Source organism: Taeniopygia guttata, chromosome 4 (assembly GCF_048771995.1).
Source record: "Taeniopygia guttata chromosome 4, bTaeGut7.mat, whole genome shotgun sequence".
Taxonomy (NCBI): Eukaryota; Metazoa; Chordata; class Aves; order Passeriformes; family Estrildidae; genus Taeniopygia; species Taeniopygia guttata.
Genome location: NC_133028.1, coordinates 73,062,066 through 73,079,509, shown reverse-complemented (window position 1 = coordinate 73,079,509; position 17,444 = coordinate 73,062,066). Strand labels below are relative to the sequence as shown.

General features: G+C 36.8%; 1 long non-coding RNA gene across 1 annotated transcript in view; it reads right to left on the bottom strand.

Annotated features, from left to right (window-relative positions):
• Positions 1-11,161: 11,161 nt before the first annotated feature.
• The window catches only part of LOC140684027 (uncharacterized), a 32,476-nt gene continuing 26,193 nt past the window's right edge, over positions 11,162-17,444 (bottom strand). Inside the window, exon 4 of the long non-coding RNA XR_012055868.1 lies at positions 11,162-11,998. This is a non-coding gene — a long non-coding RNA (uncharacterized lncRNA). The remainder of the gene's footprint in view (positions 11,999-17,444) is intronic.

Below are 17,444 nucleotides of genomic sequence, written 5' to 3'. Positions count from 1 at the left end.
GGAATAAGAAGAAAAGGCTTCATATCATAAGAAATGTGTTTGTGCAAATGTGAATGAAAATCCATTAACAATTCACTGGTATATTTCTGCAAATATTGCTCTTCACTCACCTCTCTCTGGTCATGTCTTTTATGGAGATGCTATTTAGTGAACAACCAGTGGAAAAGGAATTGTGATTTTTCAGATATGAAAAGATAAACTACAGCTTCCCAGTTTTAGTGGACTTGTTACCGATCTCCTCTCAGCTAAGCCGAGTAAATTTAGGTGCTTGCCTGAGCTAAACATGGTCAGAATAATAGAAATTATTTGGATTTTAAGCATTTGTAACTCGGAGTACTCAAGCAGATTTGCTTCACCTGATAGTGGTCCATTTGTGTAACCACCGTGAGGAAATGCAATAGCTGACTGTCATAAAGGTCAAAGTTATTCTCCTTCAAATATTTATTTGTACTATTGACACATTTCCTTTCAGACAGAGGTAGAAAATGTTGACATATGCATAAAATAAATCTTCATTGTAATATAAATTTACTAAATATTAAGTCTGTATCTTTAAGCACTTGTGTATTTTGTTGTTGGATGTTTTTTTTTTAAACTGTCTTTTATCACAAGCATGTTACAAAGACCAACTTGCAGTAAACACCAATAACCTACTAGGATAGTAGGTATTTAGAAAGTTCAAAAGGTTGCACTGTAAGAGTTTTGGAGAGCTTTCACTAACATTTTTAAAATCTTGCGGAACAGATGCATGCAAATATGGAATAAATATTTTTAAATTACATTTAACTTTGTGTCTTCGTAATTTCTGAAGATAAGAGCTTATTTTTACTGGGAAAGAACTCTGATTTAAGTCTTTTATATATGAATGTTAACAAGTTGTGACTGCATTAAGATGTAATTTACAAGTGAGTGAATAAATCAGGTTTTGGACTCTTTTAATCTAAAGCAGTATGGACAAATATCCAGAAATAATTAAAATGATGGACATGTTGGTATTGCATTGCAGCCTCCTACATTATTATTTTGCATAAAAAGGGCAAGTAAGGGGAAGATGTCCATACATTATGGGCTTAATTGGCAGTTTCTTGTTATTAGAATAGAGGGTTATTGTCATTCCTAAGGTACTTAATGTGAATCTAGTGTTTGAGGAAGGTTGATAGGTGAAAGATTAGGTTAAGGGTTGACTTGTGAAAGGTTTAGGATTGTGATTGACAGCTCTGAGAGCCTGCCAACAGCTGCAGAAAGAACCAAAACAGCACTCAGGGTGCTGCTGCTGTCTTGGTCCCGCTGCTCCATCCCTTCCCAGCGGTGCAGCTGCTTTTAGCCAGGGCTCACCTGTGTCTGAGACATCAATTGCTTCCAGTCCTCTCATTGCTGCTAAAGTTACTTGCAAGAGGACTAGACACAAGGATATGATGACAGCTGAGTCTCTCTTCAAGATCCAAACCTACTCAAATGGGCCCATGAGGTCATATCCACCATACTACTGCAGCCACCTGATCATCACTTTTTGGCCTAAAGCACCAAACCTTCAACAAAATTGCTTTTTTAAAATGTTATTTCTTTGAAGTGGTGAAAACTTGTTACAGATATCAAGGTGAATATTCTGATTCCAGCAAAATCTTTTCTTCAAAAGTGTTAGGGCTGCCCTTGAACTGTTCTGATACTTGAGAAATGATCTATTTCCACATCTCTCTGTTAAGCATGGAAAAACTTTTTGCTTGAAAACATCTAAGGAAGCTTACAAACATGAGTTGGCAGCTAATTGTTCAAGGATGTGCCTCTTACTCATACATATGTTTTCTTTCCAGAGATGCTTTTCAGAAGGAAATTATAATGTTTGATACTATTTATGGTAATTTTGCTCTTATTAACTTGACCTTTAAATAGTATTTCCTGCAGCCTATATTCATGGTATGTGCAAGTATAATACAGTAGCTAAAGTCTCTGGTATTTATTTTTCATGAAGTCTGGATCTCCAGAAATAAGATGTTTCTCTGTGGACTTAAATGAACAGCAAAAAAAATTAATTTGATTTCTCCCCACCACCAGTAATTGTAATACTCCAAAATTATAAAATTTATGGAATTATGTAATTTTATAATTTATTTCCACTCTTTTTAAGACTCCGCTTTTCGAGTAGCAGGTGATTGAGTTGCATGTGAAGTTGTGAGTATACTCACAAAAGGAAATAGCCTGAGCTTTGTGGGATTTTTTTGAAGATAATCAGAGCCTTCCCTTACACATGGAATTGCATTAATAACTTGATGAAATATGATAATGCTAAGTCTTTCTCTCTACTGATTCAGCCATCTACCATGCAACTGTGGCTGGTGTCATCAAGCAGAAAGAAAGACATGTGTAGATAATGGAAAATTCAGTCCCTGAATTTTGATCACAACTTGTTGTGTAGGCTTGCTTGCCTCACTTCCTTTGTCAGGTAGCTAAGTTTATCATTACAGTGGCCCTTTTAATATTTATTTGTGATGACAAAACTTCATACATTCAACTATTCCTATTATTTTGTCCATTAAAGTACAGATTTAGCAAGATCTGAGACAAGCTGCAAATATTTTCACTCTTTACCGCCTAAAATTTGGTGATTCTCTCGGCTTTGTTGCATCATGTGAGTAGCAAAGTGTGGTAGAACTTAGTATTAAAATATTGTAGCCATATGGGAAATTAGCCCTGTGTAGAAGGTCTGGTAGCATAAGCTTCCAGTAAAAATTCTGAGTATTGTAAACAGGGTTCCTTTAAGAACTTCTGAAGATTCCACTATAGAACATGGATGAGAAACTGGGAAAACTGGGTTAAATGAGGAAAGCGTAAGAATGAGTTTACAGTTCAAGGACAAGCTGGCTCAGGGAGCATTGCAGAAGGGCACCAAGGGGAAGAGAAACATTTCTGTACAAAGATGGATCTGACTGTAATACCAGCGTGCTGGAGATTAGAGGAGGGATTGCTCAGAGAGCTGCTTCATGTCATGTACTGGTAGTTCTGCTAAGACTGCAGGTTTAAACAAACACCCTGCGAGCCTTTCTTGGCCCCACTATCTTTGATCCTCTGAATTTGAGTCATTTGTTTAGTAATTCCCAAATGTTATTCAAGTAACGTACATTAACAGGTTATTGACTTCTCTTGAGGCAAACATCAATGTTTATCGAACAGAGAAATAAATATTGACTGAAGTAAAGCCAAAGTCAATTTTTTCCTCAGAACTATAAACCTTAATGTTCACTGAAATGCCAAGTAAATATACAGTGGGTGCCATTTAAATCTTGGTAATTCTCTGGAATTATATATAAGACTACCGTTGCTGCTTACATGTAAAATATGACTGTCAGAATAAATATGTTAAAAGAATTTGCAAAGATTTACTTTGTTCAATAATGGAAGCACAGTTATTAAAATATGATTTGATAATTTTGAAAATTATAAATTATTTAGTAGCATTGTAGCCTGTAGCAAAAAAATGTTTTATTTGCATTTTAAATTAGTGGGGGGTTTATGTGATGGATTTTTTTATTATTATTGTTCCTGAGAGGGTAATGCAACATACTTACAGCAGATACGAACTTGCTTTAAGACTTGTCATTTTTTTATATGCCATGTACATAGCAAATGTGACTAGTATCCTTTTAAAGTGTCTTGTATGAAAGAATATATTTATGTATTTTTATGTATTTACAAGATTATGATCTGTAAGCATGTTCTAAGAAATTATTTATTAGAAAAAGTGTTGCAGACAGGTTTGTTGCTGTACTGTAATTACTCAAAAAGTGGTTCTAAAGTTGGACTGGCATCTAGATGAAGTTCTCAACTAGGCAGAGATATCTGCCTGGAAGTAAAAGCAGCAGGAGATGTAACTGGATACAGATTTTTGAAGACAGCAGCAAGTCTGACTTTAGTGAAGGCTTTTCTCAACCTCCTTGAAGTTTACATATTGATATAGGATCCTGTTTTCTTGAATGATCCAGTTGTGGGTGACTTGTCAGGAATAAATGAGCAAGGACCAGTGCAGGTCAAGGTAGAAATGGCCTGTGAGGAAGCCAGGTGATAAGTTCCTTCAAAATCTCTTCTAAGTGTATTAATTGCTTTTATGAATGACCACATCTGACTAAAACTAGAACTGCTTGCCAGTACTATTTGTAAAAACTTTATTAGATTGATAAATTCATATTCTGCATATCTGCTCTGCAGTGTAAGTTTTGTCTTCAACTTAAATGCTCTTCTTTATATTTCTGCTTTCCAAGCTAAGTGGAATAAAGTCTCCACTGTCTTCATTTCTCATAGGGGTGGATCTAAAGGACTGGTTTTCAGTCCTTTATAATTTTCCATGCACTGCCTCTCATGTAAAGGAAGCATAATTTTAGCTGTGCTTAAGGGATTTAATGTTCACTGCAGTGATCAATGCACAGAAAGGTCGCTCTGAGTAAGATCTTTGATTGAAGCAGCAGTGGTGCAATGTCTTTGTGATATTGTACATGATGTCCAGAAAGGGAGCAGTTTCTGTGTTTGTGCTCTGTCTCTGGTGTGATCTTTGCTTCTCAGTGGCTGTCAGCATAGAGTGGGACAGGTGCAGTCTCTATGCTGAATTTCTGAGTTTCAGCACTGCAAAACACAAGCAGACATCAGACACTGGCCCAGTCTGGGAGTGAAAAGGCACGGTCCCATGCAGGAGGTGAACTGCACATTGTGAATTACCGGCCTGTGTCATTTCCATATATGTAACCTTCAGGTAGGATTGTGCTTTTCACAGTGCCATTGCTTGGGAATGAAGTAGTGGGGTGTCTCAGGCAGAATTAGACGTGAGACAGGAGAGAAACCTGATGGGACTTGCAAAGTAAAGGAATGAAATTACTGAGCTATCTGACACTTCTGCAGAATGATAGAGTTGCTTTCAGGTGACTTGCAGGTTCTACATGTAAAAGTAATGCAGTTGTTGAGTTTTCAGTTCTACCTTGCAAACCTATGGAACAGAAAATGCAATGCTCTCCCCTTTTATAAAGCTCAAATCAGTAGTGTTTACTTCTTCAGAGAGACTGTTGTCATTGAATTACAGTCTGCTGCCAGGAAAATGCTGAAGCAAACTGTCTCCTATTTTCAAAGCAGACACTGCTGCCTTTGAAATAATCTTGTAGCTGTAAAATGATGGAATACTAAATAGAAGACCAATTCCAGATCTTTTGACAAGGCTCTGTTATAATGACTTTACTCCTATTATATCAAATGATTGATGTAGATGTAATCATTGTGGCTGATAGATGTTAGTGTGGCAGGGTGACATTTGATTTCTGTTCTGTTTGAATTCTGATTAGCTTAAAGAATAAATCTGTGCTGTGTGGTTAGAAAGTTTACTGTACCTGTGTGACTACACTGGTATCTGACTGACATTTATTTATTTTTATCAGTGTGGAAGGGTCAGCAATACTTATTATTCAGTCTTTAAAGTGAATTTTAATGCTTGTGATAGGAACCAGATTGACAGCTAGAGGAGAATTGAAGTCCTTTCTCAGTCTGCAAAAGGGACATAGCAGCAGCAAGAAGGATGTTCTTGTCTGGTCTAGGGAGTCTTTATTCGTATTTATGGGAGAATAATTTTATTGGTCGCAGAGCTGATGAACAGCAGTAACATATTTTGCCCATATGGATTTGTATTAAAACCTGCCATATGTGGTTGCAGGAGTTTGAGGGAAAGTAAAATTTCATGGTCTGTTTCATGTGGGAGAAAGTCAGGAGATTCTGATAGAGTGGCTGTGTGTAGATATGACAGAGATGAAAAATGTATGGAATTTCGGTTACTTTCATCTTCTGCACCTTTTTTCAAATCAAAGCTATTGCAGAGAAAGAGTGACTGATTTGTTATTGGGAAGGTCAAGAAAAAGATTTTCTTCTGAGTACATAACTAATTCCTGTTATTATTTTATTTTATAACTTTTTTATAACTTTTATTTATTTTCTGGGTTATTTTCTGTTTTCACTTGAGTTCAGCTGTGTCTCTTGGCGAGCTCTTAGGAGCAGGAGTGGTGATTTCCAGCTCTTGCCTGCTGAAGACTAAAAGCACCTGTCAGAGATGGAGTAAATTTTCTTCATACCACTCCCATGTGGTGCCACATTTCAGATTTGTGACTGAACCAGTGTTCTGGCTGCTGCTGATCAATAATTGCAGAGCAGCAAGGTTTTTTTCTTTTGCTCTCTGCCATGCTCCCCAGTGAGAAGTCTGGGGACGGCAAAAAAACTGGCACAACACAACTTGGGCAGCTGACCTAGATTGAGCAGTGGAGTATTTCATGTCATATAATGTCATGCTCAGCCATAAAATCGAAGAGGAACTTTTGGGTGATCAAGCAGACATGTACACACCCGTGTGCCTCTCTTGGCTGCTGCTCTGATAGACCAGACTATCATGACAGTGATGTGTTGATTCGTTCTGCTCAGTTTAATGGTATAAAAACTCCAGTAAATATCTTTAGTGATCTCATTGACATCCATTCTTAAAACATGCTTTCCAACAGTGTTATTAATTGCAAAATGTGGAAATGCTGAGGGGGCAACTGCTGTGCTTTTCTATTTTCATTTCCCCTGATACTCTTTGTTGCTCAATCCCATTCATTTCACGTGAATTTTATAAAGGTGAGCCACCCCTTGTGCTGGAATGATCTCCTGAGTTGGCTTGCATAATACAATGTCTATTTAGTGGTTTTGAATGGATGAGGTTAGGTTTCAGGTACAACTGCCCATGTACATTGTGCTGGCACATCCAAAGAGGGTTTCATGGGGTTCACCAGCACGATTAGAAAACTGAACTTTATTTTGAGAATGAAACTGAGTGTTTAAAATGAGCATGTCCCAATAGAGTCTGTAAGGAGCTCTTAGGAGGAACACCAGCACGCTTTGCCAACCCTTAGGCAAGCAAGTTCAGGTTGTCCCCTCTTATTTCATAGATTTCACCCAAATGTCTTCACTTGGAGACCAGCGATTTACCTGATGAAAGCATATCTTCTAAATGGCATCAGGTTTAAACCCAGGTTTAAACTTTTTAAACTACTGAGAAAAGGGCATCAGTCGTACCATTGGCTAATCACCATCACTGTTAATTATTAATGACTTATTCTTCATTTCAATTTGTCTGGATTTAATATAAAGACTTTTTGTTTGTTTGTTTGTTTGTTTTGTTGCTGGGTCTTTCTCTGCCACATCTGAAGTGCACTTTGGTACCCAATGCTTTCTACCCATGAATGTTCTTACACACTCTGTTACTGTGCAGGCTATTTTTTGATAAGCCAAACAGGTTGAGCTATTTCACTGTCTCACTTTAAGATGTTTTGTTAAATCCTCAAATATTTTTTGAAGCTCCTTTGTCCTTCTAACAATCCCTTCAATTTTTTATTACACTTTTGAAAGTACCAGGATAAGTTGTATTCCAGCATTGTCCCAAGTGATACTGTGTTTAGAGATAAAATGACCTTTCTGCTCCTTAGTTGTATGTGAGGCTCTTTGCTAAAGAACAGTCTGCATTATTTTAACTTAGATGTGTAACTTTGACTGTATTAAAACATATTCAATTTAGAGAACCTGCTTTAATGCAGTGTATACCGGCTGTATTAGAAAATACAATATTTAAAGCTAAATACTAATTAGTTACCATTTATTATTATATATCTTCATGTTGACAGGATTCTGAAAATGTGTTTTGGAAAACATTGCCATGAATGAAATGAGCTTCAGAACTTATTGATAAGTGTTTCTATTATAGTTAATATATTTTGGATGTATGTGTAGGAACACATAATTGTGGTCTGGAAATTAGACAAATATTGTTTGGTATTTATGGAGATATATTGAATGGACTCTTTATATTTGATCTGCAGCCAAGTATTTGACTATAATCGCCCTCAATTATTATTATGACTTAAATTTCAAAATAAATGCCTCAGGAACTAACTGATGGTACAGATATAGTTCTGATCTCATGCAGTAGCTCTTTGTTTTTATTTTAATTCTCCATATCCCATGGCTTTTCAATTCTAATTTTTTTGTCTGTATATTTGTGAGCTGATCCTGATTTGTGAACTCTTCCTATTGGAATCAAGTAATATTTATTTTAGTGAATAATTCTATAAGAAAATGCTTTTGAGTTAAACAAGCATTTGCTTTTCAGATTCGTATGCAAAATAATTCTTTGTTCCTCTCTCCTGAAAGTTTAAATATTCTGAGGTATTTGAGATGATACATGACATTAATTTTCCTGTGAAGTTTTCTTTGAAAAGACTACAACTTCAAAAATATTTAAAATAATTTAATGTTGAAATTACTTTTCTGTTGTTCAGTTCCCTAAGAAGATCAAATGATGCTTTTGAGTTGATCAAGCACCAATTTTAAGGATGAATTATTTACACAACTTTAATCTAGATGTCACCTAATGTTTTTTCTTGTTTCTCCGTATCTGACTGATGCATGATAATTGGGAAAATAAACATGGTCTAAATATGTAAATATTTTTAAATACATAGAAATTAAAATTTGTTTTGCAGATCAAATTAGACCTATAATAAGGCTTGAAGTTTTTATTTTGTGAAGCCTGATTCCCCACTCCTTTTAAAGGAATTTAGATTTCTGGAAGTTGTCAGCAAGAGTGAGTATTCTTACATGCTATCACTCTGATACAATATGTCAGCATTTTAAAGTAAAGGAGGGATATAAAGGAAGGACTAAGTAAAAGAGAAATAAATTGTTCTAAAAAGGAGAGAAAATCTAAAGTCATACAAGTAGACAAATTCATGCTGTGTTCCTGCTGTCTACAGATGGATAAAACCTATTAGTTTGGATTTTTGGCATTATTACAAAAAAGGATTGTTGTTGAATGTTAATTGGAAGAGATCAGTGGTTTCCTCAGAAATTGTGCCATGCTTTTAGTCTGGGGCCTTGCCAATTGTAGGACACTTCAAAAGTGTTTCTGTGTTATAAAAGTGCGTATTCCTGTGCATTGGGAGGAGCAGTGGAAAGGAAAAGGGGGAGATCTGGTGCAGGTTCCACCTTTTCTGTGAAGGGAGCAACAGATCTCAATGGAGAAGGTGGAAGAATCTGAAACTGTCAGTGGACATGCTCAGACACAAATAAAAATGATACTTTTGTTTAATCATAGCCTTTTAGAAGAAAGGTAAGGGACTGAGCAGCCCAGAGATTGTTGTTGCCCATTAAAATCTGATCCTGCAGGTGGGATGCTGGCAAAGCAGCGCTCTGACACCTTGTCCAGGGGTTTGAAACAGAAAGCACTGGCATGGCAAGTTAAACCCCCGTGGATGGAGCATGAGTACTTAATTACAGCATGATGGATCACAGGAGGCAGTGCCCCTCTCTCCACCCCCAGGCTCTGAGAAAACCCCCAGTGGTCAGTGCCAAGTGTGTTTGGCTTCAGTGAGGTGAAACAATCACTCTGTTCAGCCACTCTTCTGAGTGCAAAGTAAATTGAAGCGCTTTAAGAACCCTGGCCTTTGAGCTAATGTGATTACAGTAAAGCATTAATTGCATAGTGTAACCATAACATGCATTGCCTGTTGCAGGAAGAGGAAAAAAATGCACTGAGTAACCTTGCTGTGCAGCCCAGCCTATAGAAAACGTGGTATGAAGCATTTGAATTAGAACTCCTGTGAAAGATTCAGTTTACCCATTTCTTTATGGGTGCTGAACTATTCAGATTGGATGTTCACCAAAGGTTTATGCAAAGTCCCATTTTGCACTGAAACGATTTTGATTTAAAAGCCTTTCGAAATAGAGGTTGGTGCTCGATTTAAATTCTCCCTGTTCCAGCACATTCATCCTTTCACCTTGGTTTCTGCTGTGAGGAAATGTAATGTTTTGAAGTGCAGAGGGAGGCATTGTCTCTTCCAGAATGCTCAGGAAGAGAAGCAACTTTCTGAACAGAGAGGTCACAGTCTAAGAGGCTGCATGCCTTGCCATTCTGTCATGTGGTTTTGAAGCAACCTTCAAGCCTAGCACATATATACACACTAAGATTTACTGAGATTCTAATCCTGATGCTTTTGTGTTTGGCCACTTGAGCGTGATAATTAACTACAGAAATCATTTTTTAAAACTAGCTTGAATTAAAATTCCATGTGAGACATATAGACAGCAAGAGAAACTTAACCCAAAACCCTGGTCCTCACGAGGCAGCCAGCTAACCTGAAAGATTACAAGTAGTGGGAATTTTTGCTACTTGCTTTGTGAAGCTTCCAAAATACAGTTGAGATGTGTTCTTTTTACCACAGTGGGGAAAAAAATAAAATCTCTGTTGTATTCCTTTGCTGTGATGGTGTTCAGTGCTAACAACTTGCCAGCTGAAGCCACCCTGCAGAGCATGTGGAAGTCACTAGAGATAAACTAGTTTTGAAATGTCTGACCTTCTCAGGGGGATTTCGTTTTGGCTCCAGCTGCTGGACCCACCCTGTATGAAACATGAATCTGGAAATGCTTTCAAATACTGAACAACACAGACAATTTAACAAGTACAGCATGGCTGCCAGTGGGTAGATTAAACAGAGAGAAAAGAGGCAACAGGGACATGAGTAACTCCAAATTGGTATAGGGGAGAAAAATGTGCAGCAAGAGAATCCAGATAAAGGCAGGGTTGGAACAACAGGGGAAGAAGGAAGGCTCAGACATGAAAAAGAAGAAAATAAAATCATTGTATCAGAAATAGAATCTGTGAGTTAGGAACATTTTCAAAGCTCCATGGTCTCCCTTAATCCTCCACATATATTACTTTGAAAATATGTCCATTTGATCTGGTTTTTTTAAAAGCTTTTTTGGAAATAAAACATCCCTTGACCTGACTAAAAAAGAAGCACGCCTACATCAGTAACAGTGACCATCCTTTCTTCTTCCATGAGTTGGAACATGTATCTTGGCCTTCTAAACTCTTCTTATTTTGGTGATTTCTGTGTGTTACATGCCTCTTTTTTGTTTCTGTGGCCAGGATTTGTCAATTTTTTAGCTGTAGGCAAATATTTGTCTAAAAAAAACCCCTAAATGGTATCAGTTACAGAGGACTAATAGCATTTTCTAGAATAAAACAAAAAAAAATGTAGTTATTTGTATCTCTCGGGTGTTGCTATATCAATATCTTTCAGTTCAAATCTACTGTAAATTAAGCCACTACTTTTTTTTTTTTTTTAGATGAGGATTTTTGAGGAAACAATGTTATACTATGCCAAATGCTGTGGTACTATCAATTATTATCTCATAAAGTCTAAGAATAGAAAGCTCATTGAAGAAAGAACTTAAATGGGATTAGAAACTCAGTATGGAGAGATCAATTTTATTTAAGCAAAGATCCCTTTAATGTTGATAACAAAGGATTTAATATCTTAAATGTGTTTAAAAATAGTGAGATTGTTATCATGTATATTAAAAAAGAAGTAAGTATGCTTCTTGGGCATAATTTTGGCAAAGGTCTTAGATAATTATGTAGCTTTGCGTATTTCTTGTGCAGCAATTTCTAGACATTGGAGTCACTGGTAGTTTTGCATGAGTGAAAGCTGCTGGTTTCATCCCCAATGATTCATTGATAAGTGTATTGCTTCTGACATCAGACTCAGCTAAGGGTAACAGACAATAACATGGCTGATTACTAAGTAGAAGATGTAAATTCTTTCACATTTCTATGCATTAAAAAGGCTTAGAATTCCTGAATTTTAATATAAAGCACAATGAAGTGTATCAAATAAGATTCCTCTGTCTTTCTTTGTAATAATAACTTGCAGTGTGTACATTCAAAGGGTGAAAAATGGCTTTAAAGAACTTTGCCTCCCAAGGTTGAGAAAGTACGCTACCGAAATTTCATTAAGCACCCTTACCTTTTGTGTGTCTGATTGCATACTGCTCTTTCTTCAAGTGATTATATGCAGACTTGCATGGTTTTATTAAAACCACTTGGGCACACAGTAGATGAGCAGAGAAATAATGTGTATATCTTTTGCACAGTGTTGGTTATCACCTGTAAAGAGAGCAGAAACAAATATTCTGTTCTGACATGGGGATCCTGGAATGCATTTTTTAGCATCTCTCTTGTTTTGGTGTAGGCTTCACCACCTTCTTTGCTTCCAGGCTTCCCCTCCATCCCTTGCTGAGGTGTGCTGGCAGCTGAGCCTTTCGGAGCTGAGCCTTCCCTTCTGTTGGTGCACACAAGCATCCATCAGCTCCTGTGTGAAAGGGACACGTTGGGTTTTGGTTTCAGCCTTTCACTACTCCTCTTAGAATCTTTGTATAGAGGGAGAGTAGATACTGGTCAGAGCAAAGAGGGAAAGAGCAGATGCACCCTCTGGGTGGGTGGTAGCAGAGTCCATCCCAAAAAAATCTTCCAAGTTACCATTTTCTAGGCTAACCATGGCAGACTAGGACCAGAACATTCTACACTGTGGACCACAGTGTGTTTAGACAGTGGTGAGTTAGTAGAGGACAATTGCCACCAATTAAAAAGTGCTGGAGCCTCCAGTGTATCTAGCATAAAATTCTTGCGCTGCATGTTACAAGTAAGAAAAGAAAATACTGACAAAAATTTTGTGCTGTTGGAAATGTAACTAAACTAGAATGACACAACATTGTAAAGTAAAGTTTGGAATTCAAAGTCTAATTATCCTGAATGATTCATAATGGTTTTGGTCCCAACAAATGACATTAATAAAACCAAATCTTTTAGGTTGGAAATACTTTCCAATGTTCTCTTTAGCAAAGGTAACTGCAAGTACTCAGGAATCTTAGTTGCTCAGGTAAAATGCATAATGATCATTTTGTGTCCTAAAATTAGATTTTAAGAACATATTTGTTCTAGGAAAGAAAAGACTTGATCCTGTGGCTTCCATGTTTCCTAAGCATTCTGGGATCCCTGCTGCCAGCTGCTGGTCTTGCTCCCTCTAAGTGCATCTGGTCTGATTAAAAAAAAACAAAAAAACAAACCAAAATAGACCAAGGCAAGACTATGGCAAATGAGTTGCTATACCAATTAAAGAAATAACAACCTTAATTCATTTTATTTTTTGAAACAGTTACCAATTTGAAATAACTCACTGAATCTTAATCTATTAGATAATTGTTAACATGAAGAATATGGCAGCCAGTATCAGGAATTTCCTAAAACTCACAGAATTTGTAAGTGTTGATGGATGTGCAGGCACCATAGGGTTATCATGGAAGGGTGAATTAGATAGGGGTTCCTTGGCTCCATAATTTTCCTGGTGAGAAGCTGACAACTGCTGAAATAACTTAGGTTGCTGCCTCATTTTTATTAAACGCTTATTCTTGTGTGCAAGTGTTTGTTTGACTGATTGCTGTGATTATTCTCCTGTTTCACAATGACCTTTTCATTGCACCTTACTGCTGAAAGTATCTGGACACGATCACATCTATAAGAAAAAAATATGCCTTGACTGTGTGCATGTAAATCTAGACAAGCTGAGCGAGACAATCTTCATGCAAGTGTTAAACTTTGTGACACTTTCATTGTTGATATATAGTGCAAACTATTCTATCCAAATTACTTGTGTACTTAGCCACAAAGAGAAAGGGGAGGAGAGTTATTGTCTTGAATGATACATTTAGAGAGGAAAATTTTAAATAGAACATTAGTTTTCCAAAGCTCTTAAACAGCTGAAGTGTATTTTTGAGACCAAAAGATGGCAGCATAGCTCTTCAGGAGACTGGTGTAAGGTACTTAGCCATTTAGGGTTAATGCAAATTACCTTAGCAGAAAATTATTGCCAAGTAAATGTTGTTCTGCTGCGGTTTTTCAAGTTCACTACCTGTTTCTGCTTCAAACTAAGCCATGGAGGGGACAGACGTTAAGATTGTATTTTATTAGTAAATACATACTCGAAAAAATTTTAACAGTGTATACACAGGACCTCAATCCCAATATATAATTTCAGGTAAAAATCTTAAATATGTCATATTTTATTTGACAGAGTTTACCTTCTGTTTTTAGAGAATCAAGAGTATAAATTAAGTCTAGCAGTTTGATTGGGAGAGTAACAGAACCTGGGTCAAGCAAATCTGAAAATAAAGCTGGATAATTATTCAGTATTGTAAACCCTAAAGGTTATTGTGGGAATGGTACATTCCCAAAATATTTAGATGGGCAGATTTTTCTTTAACCTGCTTTAGAAAAGTGCATTCTCACTGTACTGTTTGCATCTTGATTTAAGTCTGAGAAGTCTGAGCGATTGTGTAAGAACCTGTGTGGCCTTGTTGAAGAATAAATTGCTTTTGCTAGCTCAGCCCTGTGATTAACTTTGGCAAATGAACTGGGGAGGTGCAGGGTGATGGGAGACAGGAACAAAACTCAGATTTTTATAATGCCATTGCTGGGCTCAGCTCGTCAGAGCCACTTCTCGCAGTGCATTTTCTTTATTACTCCTAATTGAAATACTTAACTATTATGGCATGACTGGTCATTTCAAGTGAAAAAAAAATATTGCCTAGCTGTAAACTTTACTCAAAGGCCAATATGTAGACTAGTAAATTGGACAGAAGATCTTCCCTCTACAACTTGCAGCAACTGGATTTGCCAGCCTTTCTGTTCAAAAAGGAAACACCCAATCTTTGCCCTCTCCAGTTGCCCATGACCAGTAAGTCAAAGAAAGTTCTTCTTGGTGGAAATTTTGTTGATATCAGTGTGTCCTGGAGAGGCTTCCCTTGACTGACCAACATTTCTTAACTGGGATTTGTTTCTTATGTTAGAAAATAGACTAATTTTAATTTGATTTTAAAGAAAGACCCAGATTACCCTTTTTCTTTCTTGTAGCTCATCAGAATACATTATTTTTCCCATATTAAAAATTATTTATTCAAAAGATTGAGTTTTTAATATTAAGTTTTGTTTTGTAGTAGCTGTAGGGAGCTCCAGTGCCTGTGCCATGCTCTGTGTTTTTACTACAGCAATCTCATAAAAGATGGTTCTTCCATTAATACACTTGATATTTCTGTGGGCAAAGATTGGCAATTTTGAGAGATATTGGAGGAGAGGAATTAAAATAGTTGGAAGATTAAATTTTCTATTTCATTTACCCCTATATTATCCAGGTAGCTTTCATTTGTGCATCACTGTATATGATCATCTATTATTTATGTTCTTCCACACCAAAAGAGCAAGTGTCTGCATCATATTATTTTAGCAAGTAGGCTTGTGGTTGCATGGTGGGTTTTTAGTTCAGTAGTACGTGCTAGAGAGGGCAACATCAGTGAGATGTGCCTTTTTTGAAGCAGAGATTTGTGGTACTTAAAATACTTCTGATCAGTCCACTTGGTGACTGCCTGAGAATGTTAAAAATGACCAGTAAGTACTGCTCCTTTTAGTCCTTCAGAAATGAGTGAGCCAGTAATGAACACACATTTTCCCATCAATATTTACTTGTTAGAGGTCTGAGCGAGAGCTCAATCTTTTCTGATGGATACCTCGGCTCTCATCACCTCTCAGATAAGACACTTCTTCTGCCTTATATATGATAACATCAGATTTTATCAGCAGGTGTTAAAGGATGGAAATGGGTTCAGCCAGTATTAGCTGACGTTAGGTCAAGAGTTCCTACCAGTGCCTGATGATTTTCCACAGCAAGCCAAGGAAGATTTGTACATGTGCATTGCTGAGGAACCTGCATCTTGTTAGGCAGCAAAACCCTTAACTGATCAGCACTGACTGAAGTTCATGCTGCCTTCTGATGTTTTCTAGAGCTTTCATTTGGCTGAGACCTCTATTCTGTATTTGTGGGTTGAATTGATTTAAGCTTTTAATAGTGCATAGCAGTGTTGCGTGGGTAGAGATGGACAAAGGGTTGTTTCATGTAACCTTGCATCCTGGGAAATGTCTGCTTTGGAATATAGCCCTACCCTTTATAGTAAGATCAGTTTTTTTAAAAGTGAGTATTTTTTTAGCATTTTGCATTCAATAAGTATCTTCCCAACAGCAGCAGTAATTGCTATGGTTACAAACAAACAGAAAAATTCCAAGGAAAGCTCTCATGTGAGTTATCAGTTTAAACTGAGTTTATGACAGGAATTCAAAGTGTTTCTGTACTTATCCCACCCGTCTAGTTAAGATTATATTTTTTCAGATCTGGAAGTCCCTGAAGAGTCACAGTCATATCCTAGAAACACAATAGATGGCCTTCTAGGCTAATTTATCTGAATTTTCCACCCTCTAAATGTAAGTTTAAATGTAGATTTAAGAATGTGAAAAATTCACACACTTTCTCCCCCTGCCCTCACCCGTAGATCTTTAAAATTATTTCTGATGGATAATGATCAGAGAGAGTAAGGAGAGTCATGAAACTTAAAAGAATATAATCAGAATATATATCAGAATGTATACAACAATTACTTGAAGCTGCCTTATAATGTGAGGAAGAAAACCTTTGCAGTAGTTTGATAGTTATTCTGAAAGATCCCTATAGGATAAATTCTTGGGAACTGAGCAGTTGATATATGTAGGATCAAGGCTAGACAACACCCTCATGAATAATACACTGTGGGGAACTTGTCTTTAATGGATGCTGGATTAATTATATAAGTACTTTATGTGAGCCTTTTCCTTCCCCAAAGTATTTCCATTCTGAATGTAGTGAGTTACACAAAGAGTATTCACAGGTCACGTTATTCTAATTTGCTGTTGAACTGCTTTTACTAGGCACTGCAAGAACTGTATACACTTAAAACTAAATAAATGTACTATTGAATGTCTTACTAATCTCAGATATCTTAAACTGTGATCTCCACTATATTTAAGGTAACCTTAAACCAAAAATAAGTTTCAGACTAAAAAAGAAATGTGCTGAAACTTTTTTCCCACCCCCACAAGCAGTCTCAGTGCACCCCAAGCCTTAACCTATGGTAGGTTGCAGATAGTTTTTTATTTCATGAGTAATTAGCTTGAATAAAATACATAAACATCACAATTTTGTGCTTTGTGATAATTTTCCTCCTTTGATTTGTTTTCCTATGCACAAGCATGCATTTTATAGAGAATAATGATCTACTCTTTCACTTCTTTTATAAAAAATGAATTATTTCCTTTAGGCGCCTAAAAATGTACATGCTTTGAAACCATTAAAGTGCTCTTTAAAAAAATCCTGACCTTTGAAAAACTTGACCTTCAGAGCCTTGTATAGATATCCAGTCTGGAAATGACTCTATAATAATCAGCATAAAATATGATGTGTTTTAAGAGCAGATGCTTAACTGCTATTGGGATTGTTCTGTCAGTACTACCCAAGCCCAGCCTGGACTCCTGACTGCAGCTTAGAAGTCTGCAGAAGGAGGAGAAAAAGCTCAGTAGTTCTTAGTTCTTGACTGGACATGAGCTGGCAATTAGGCCATAGTTTGGATTCCTGGGATGATTTTAATATTGATCATATTATCATGCCTATCCTGAAAACTCCTTTGGGTAGACCAGG